The sequence below is a fragment of the Leptonychotes weddellii genome, chromosome 16 (assembly GCF_054177405.1).
Source record: "Leptonychotes weddellii isolate Sample4059 chromosome 16, ASM5417740v2, whole genome shotgun sequence".
Lineage (NCBI taxonomy): Eukaryota > Metazoa > Chordata > Mammalia > Carnivora > Phocidae > Leptonychotes > Leptonychotes weddellii.
Genome location: NC_138384.1, coordinates 44,894,738 through 44,899,629, shown reverse-complemented (window position 1 = coordinate 44,899,629; position 4,892 = coordinate 44,894,738). Strand labels below are relative to the sequence as shown.

The 4,892-nt window shown below is 62.9% G+C and overlaps 1 protein-coding gene across 7 annotated transcripts in view; it reads right to left on the bottom strand.

Moving 5' to 3' along the window:
- The window catches only part of BICRA (BRD4 interacting chromatin remodeling complex associated protein), a 64,657-nt gene extending 60,519 nt beyond the window's left edge, over positions 1–4,138 (bottom strand). For 6 of the 7 annotated variants that reach the window (XM_081807199.1, XM_081807205.1, XM_081807206.1 and 3 more), the window contains exon 1: positions 3,152–3,360. The gene's annotated coding sequence lies outside the window, so the exon portion shown is untranslated. Of the gene's footprint in view, positions 1–3,151; positions 3,361–3,992 lie in introns of those variants that run through there. The other variant, XM_081807200.1, reaches the window with a different exon arrangement.
- Between the last annotated feature and the right edge of the window lie 754 nt (positions 4,139–4,892).

Genomic DNA, 4,892 nt, shown 5'->3' with positions numbered 1-4,892 from the left:
CGCTCAGGCTTGAGGGACCTGTATGTGCCCTACAGCCCCTCTCCTCCTACCCCAAAGGATTTATTATGACTTACGCCTCTCATCTCGGGAAGACAGGACAGCAGCTAAGGGACAAGGGCTCTCTCCAAACACTGTCTCCCCAGCCCTGCTGACAAATGTGGAACCCCTCTCCCACTCTCTCCCACCCTCTGCAGTCTGGGTTGGAGTCCCCTCCCAGCCAAGGAATGGGCTTTCCACAGGCTCAGTTTTCTCATCTGTAAAATGGCGAGATTACCCTGGTTACCCTCTTCACTGGGTGAGCTGGGCCCTCCCCGGTCCCTCTCCCTCAGCAACCCCACCCCCATGTTTATCCAGCACCAGTCTGTGCTCAAGGGGAAGGATCCCCGTTCAGAGAGCTGGCAGGCAGGGGGCACGTCACGGATTTACAGATGGCCCTCACCCCCCCTCCCCCCGGGGCCACAGGGACCTCCTCCAGGCCTTTTGCTACTGGTCCTTAAATGCCCAGCACCCAACATTCTTCCCCACCCCCTACAGGCACGCCATATCCCATCTGCTGAATGACAAAAATAACACGTTTGGATAATACCTTCACCCATCTCAAGGTCAGTTAAGGGAACTATAACTATTGTCACCTGCAGATGAAGAAACTGAGGACTAGGGACTCAAGTGACTTGCCGAAGGCTACAGAGTGGGGCAGGGGGTCTGATGCCAGCCACAGGGAGAATGGGCAAGAAGGTTCTCTGCCAGGGCACCACAGAGGGTGGCAGGGCAGAGTGACCATGAAGGTCCCCAACAGCAGCTCGGCGTCCCTGCTGGCGGAGCTTAAGTAGCAGAAGCCGGGCCAAGTCCCAGCTCAGGTGCAGGAGAAGGATGGCGGTGGGACCAGCTCCTGGGTGTCCCCCAGTCCCCCACCCAGCCAGGCCTGTGGCACCTCTTCCCAGCCCACACACCTCCAAGTCTCAGCTCTTCCCGGGAAACGCTCTGCTCCAGCCACGGGTGAAATGATTCTGCTCTCAGCCCAACGTCCAGGTGTCTTTACCCCTTCCCAGAAACCAGCATGGGGTGGGGAGTAGGGGGGGCATGCCGGACGACGACGGGGGACACGACAATAGCTTCTTCCAGGTTACTATGATATTTGAGACCCAAGTCAACTGAAATCAACAGGACAAAGTGCCAAAGAGGGGTACAGGAGAGCTTAACAGTTTTGAGCTGAGTTGGAGAAACCGGAAATGGTTGCAAATTGGCGCTGTGTGACCCTGGGCAAGTCGCTTAACCTCTCTGAGCCTCCATTAGCCTGTCTGCAAAATGGGACTAATAACTGTCCCTACTTCCTCCTGGGGCTGTGGCCAGTGTGTAGCAGAAGCCAATCCGTAATGCTCCCCGGGTAGAGAGATGTTGTTATTTCCGGCTTCTAGGAGTGGGGGAGCCCTGGGGGAGGGTGGGGGTAGGTAAACATGCCCCTGAAAGTCCCACCAGACATCAGCACGAGGGAAGGGGATGATTCCTGAACTGTCCAACTCCCCTGTTCTCCCACCACCCCGCAGGTCAGAGTTGCCCGAGCCCCTTACGCCCACCCCAGGTGAAAGCGCACAGAAAGAACCAGCAAACTGTGTCCCCCCACAGGCGCCGGCAGAAAGGAGACGTGAGGGAAACGCAAACACTCGGTACATCCCCAGATGGTTATTATTCTATTGGAGGGCCGTGTGACAAAAGGGGCTGATTGTCCGGACATGAGGCTGGGCACGGACTGCAGCCCACGGTCTGGGAACACCAGAGGGCTCGGACCTGTCACCCCGGCCTCCCGGGGAGAGCTGACACGGCGGCCTCTGACCCCACCTCCCAGGAAGTTCAGCTGCTCAGAACCACAAAGCAAAACAAAGGGGCGCGGAGAGGAAGGAGCCACCGTACCTTCCAATCGCCGCTGGCCCCCGAGCCCCGAGCCCGGAGCCCGAGCAGGAGCCCCGGCGCGGCTCCTCGCCCGGTTCTCTGCTGGCCGCGGACCGAGGCCTGGGCAGCCCCTGGTCCCCCGTCTCCCCGCGGCCGCCCGTGACAGGAGCCGGGGAAGCAGCCGAGGGGCAGCCAGGGATGGGAAAACCAGATGGTTCCATCCCTCCTCCCTCCTCCTCCATCCCTCCCTCCGGGTGCCCGCGGGCCTGGCCGCCCTCCGCAGGGGCTCGGGGAGGCCGCGGGCCCGGCTCGTCCGGGCTCACCCCAGGGAAAGGGTTGCCTTTGTCTAAAGGTCACCACCCGAGCGCGGTGCCCGGGCTGGGCCTGGTGCCTCCCATTCCCAGGCCGAGGGGGTGGAGACGGGGGGCCGCCCCAAATCTCGGGAGGTGACAGGGGTAAGGCTCCCCTCCCTTCCCTCCCCCTCCTCGTAACGGCCCCCTCCGGGACCAGCCAGCTAGCGGGGGAGGGGGTCAACTCCCTTCAGCGCTGGGGGGGTGGGGGACCAAGTCAACTCCTTTCATTGTTTAGGGGCGGTGGGGAGGGGGAGACCCAATGGCCTCCTTCCGCATCCATCCCTCCCCAGCCTGCCGGAGGCCCCGTTTCTCCCGGGCACCCCCGGCAGGGATTTGGGGAGGGGGCGCAGAGGACGGGCGAGAGGGGGAGATGAAGGCTCGCCACCTCCGGCCGGGAGAGCACCAACCGCTGCCCCATTGCCCTCTTCTTCTCGGAAAGGCGGGGAGCAGGGTGAGAGGAGGGGGGCCCCCCGGGCCGGGGGAGGGGGTCTCCCCGCCCCTCCCCCCGTGGAACGTTAGGTCTCGTTTTTCCGCCGCTCCATTGTATCCCCGGCAGCCGGCGGGAGGGCCGGGGAGGCACCGGGCGCCGGGTTTGGGCAGGGAAGCCGGGGGGGGGGTCCCCGCAGGATCGGGGCGGCGGTGATGGTGGGAGAGACGCGGGGGGTGGGGGGGCTGCCGGGGGTGGTGGGCGCCGAGCAAAAGAAGAGGCAGCGGGCGCAGCGCCCCGGTTGGGGGGCTGAGTGTGTGAGTGTCGGGGGGGTGGGTTCGGCCCCGGCTCCGGCTCCCCCCACACACACCCTCGCCGCCAACCCCCACTCCCCCCTCGCTTTTGCGCCCTGTCACAGCCCCGACTCGCAGGTAGAGAGAGTTAAGAGATTTAAAGAGAAATTGCTACATTGTGAGAAACTCACCCTGATGTTTGAGCAGCCGTCGGCGCGGGGTCTCCGAGACGGCCCCGCACGGGCTGCAAAGGGAGGACCCAGAAGGGGCCGACCGGCCGGGCCGGTCAGCGCACTGCCTGATCGCATGGCGGCCGCCCGGCAGCCTCCGCCAGGCCCCTGCCGCCGCCCCGCGCCGCGGCCCGGGCGCCCCGGACCCGCGCGCGCTCCGGGGAGGACCCCTCGGGTTTGGGGAAAAAAAAAAAATTTTTTTTTTAATTAAATGCAGAAGAAAAAAAAAAACCTTGCAGGTTTTGTGTCCGCCCCCCCTTCCTCCTCCTCCTCCTCCTCCCTCCGCCCTCGCCGGGGGACGGGCTTGGGGGAGGCCCCGCCCCGCGCTCCGCACACCAGCCCCGGCTCCGGACGCCGAGCGGCGGGCCCGCGAGCGAATGGGAAGCCGAGGACGCCCCGGGAGGGTGCCTTCGCGCCAGCGCCGCCCCCTCCCCAGCCAAACCCCCAGTCTCGGGGGTTTGGGGTCGCGCCTTCCCAGGCTCCGGTGGAGTCGGCCGACTGCCTCGCACGGTGCTCCGGGTTGGGGGGAAAGGCTAAAAGGATTCGCGCTCCCGGCCTCCGGGCGCCCTGCCCGTTGGGGAAGGGGCACTGTGCGCCGGACGCGGGGACAGTCGCCGGGCGGGAGGACGCGCCCAGGGCGGGTGCCGAAGGTTCGAAGAGGTAGCGGGAGTAGAGGATAAAGAGTGGCCGCCTCGCCGGTGGAACCGCGAAGGAGCCGGGATGGGAGCGAAAAGGGTGGAAGGCGGCGGGGGGTTTGGGGCGACCGGCCCGGAGGGACCCCGGGCATGGCTTGATCACTCACCTCAGTCGGTCTTTGCCGACCTGCGACGGCCCAGGGGGGAGGACGCCGGGAACGCGGCGTCCAACTTCAGAGCCTCCTCGAGGCCTCTCGGCCCGCGCTGATGGGATTCCCAGAAGCCCCAGGACGCCTCGGTGGTGTTGGGTCCGTTTCCGCCCCACCAGCCCGTGAACGCCTTGCGGGCGGGACACTTAGATTCCCGCGTTCATTCGGGGAACGCTGGGTGGGCGCCTACTGCGTGTCCTGTGCCGTGCTGGGGGCCCAGCGGGGACCCAGATGGCCCGGACCGGCCTGCCCTTAAGGGGTGCACAGGCCTGGGAGACCTCTATTCGGGTCTTTTATTATCTTCTGTCTCGCCAGTACCCTAAAAAGCTCCGTGCATACAGAAGCTGCTTAATAAATGTGTGTCGAATGAATTAGTGATCGAGACCTGTGCTTTAAGCCTTCGTGTTTATCCTAGTATCTCGGTGGTACTCTTCATATTTTTTTAAGAGATCACAGAGGTTAAGGGCCCTGACACAAACCGGTGAGCCCCTGGTTCCCATCCTGCCTTTGCTGCGTCCTTGCTGTGTGACCTTGGGCAAATCACTTCACCTCTCTGTGCCTCCATTTCCTCCTCTCAATCATAGGCCTCACTTCACAAGGTCATTAGGACCAAATAAGCCCTCGTGAAGATCTGCACCTGACAGGAAGTGCCAGATAAGTGCTGACCGTTATTGATTATTATATAAAAAGTAAACTTTATCAACTTCAGAAGTGATCACATGGGTTGCCCCAAACATAAGACAGTGGTGAATCCATAAATTATTTAGGGGTCATACTGGAGGTATGGGACCCTTCGGAGAAGGGCAATATACACACCTAGACTTTCTTTTTATGTAGCTTGCCCTTCTGTTTGCTGTG